The sequence below is a fragment of the Octodon degus genome, unplaced genomic scaffold (genome assembly GCF_000260255.1).
Source record: "Octodon degus isolate 3935 unplaced genomic scaffold, OctDeg1.0 scaffold00088, whole genome shotgun sequence".
Classification (NCBI taxonomy): domain Eukaryota; kingdom Metazoa; phylum Chordata; class Mammalia; order Rodentia; family Octodontidae; genus Octodon; species Octodon degus.
Genome location: NW_004524664.1, coordinates 522,110 through 523,819, shown reverse-complemented (window position 1 = coordinate 523,819; position 1,710 = coordinate 522,110).

Sequence of the window (1,710 nt, the reverse complement as noted above, 5' to 3'; positions counted from 1 at the left end):
GAGCACAGAGGAAAAGAGGGCAGTCCTTAGCAACTAGATCCAAGTGTTTGCCCAGGTAGGCCCCTGTGTGCTCCCAGGGGCTGACGGTATGACTAAGTATCATTGTTTTTGTGAACTCAAGGATCCAGAGTCTATAGAAGCCAAAAGCTCCAAGAAATTTGCAGTTTTTTCTGGTAACCAGTTTCTGCATGATGTTGTGGCAGAGCTTTTGTGTCTTTCTAGTAGGCAGCTTGGGTATCATTAATCAGAAGTGCTTTTTCAAAGAGCAAACAAGATTTTGGACCTCTGGGCGGTTTAATCCAGGTTAGTTCAGCAGAAACTCAGAAGTTAAACATTCCAACCTGCTTCCCTTGAGTATGGCCCTGATTAAGGAGACTTGATCAGACTCCTCTTCTGTTGAAGCTGAGAAGGACTGAAAGACAGAATAACTGGGGTGCTCCTAGGAGTTTTACTAGAATCAAGCAGGCAGGCAGGTAGTCAGGCGGGCAGAGAGATGGTGCAGACAGACAGACAGATGGATTTCATCCTTCTCTCTTTGGTGTCTGATGTGAACTGCTCAACTAGGAGGCAGAAATCTTCCTCCATGACTTGAAAAATTTTAAGGGCACACCTTTCCATTGGAACACACAGAGGTCCTTGCTCTGTTTGTGAGCGCCACAAACAGTGACAAATGAGGTCAGCTAGATTGTTCTTCCTGGTCAAAAGATTAAATACAATGACATGCAAAAACAATGAAATAACACCCAGGATTTGGAGACATATTTATTTTACATCAATGGGCATTGACTGTGATCTTTTCCAAAATATAAGACCTTGATCTCTGGTGGTCTAAGGTTTACATGGAATAAGCAAGCAGGTAGTACAGAGGTAGCATGGCTTGTCAGTTTGGGAATTGGTTCTTACAACACGCATCATAATGGCCAGCCATTTCTGAGACCCTAAAGTTACAGGAACTGCAGCTGGAACTGTTACCTGGACAGCTCACAGACAGAAGCATACTGTCCAGGGCCATGTTCTGCTGCAAATTGAATCTGTTACCTTTGCTTCATAATGTTTCCAATCCAAGGAGGCCAGTGATTCTCCATTGTATTTAAGCTGTGTCCAAGTTTATAGAATGGTTACCGTTATTCATAAAATTAATATTTTTGAATCAAATCCATCAGGTTTATCTCTTCTCTCTTGAGTTAGGGGTAAGTGGATTGAAGGAAATTTTGGTTACCTGAATCTTCAGAAAACTCAGAAATTCTTCTTAAGCAGTCATATGTGTTCTTATTTAAAAATGCTGTAATTCTTTAGGGCTATGATTATTTTGAATGTGCTATATATTATAATATGAGTATTATGACTCTCTTTATACCCTAAAATTCTGTTTCACTTATTGCAGGTACTTGGTTTATTAAACCTAACAATAGTAGCATAAATTCATTAAGTGCTTACATGTGCCCACCACTATTGGAAAGCTCCATGTGGACTAAATAATTTAATAAACATAATCATCCTATGAAGTAGGTACAGTTATTAGATCATTCTAGTGATGACAACACATAGTCTCAGAAAGGATAAGTGCATTCCTCAAGGTCGTCCAGTTAGTAAGTGACACAAGCATGCTTTAAAGTCAGAGCACAGACCATAAGGAGCATGCCTTCAAGGAACAAATTAAAATTGGAAATAACAAAATCCCTCTTGAGAAATAGTCTCCATTTACTTCTT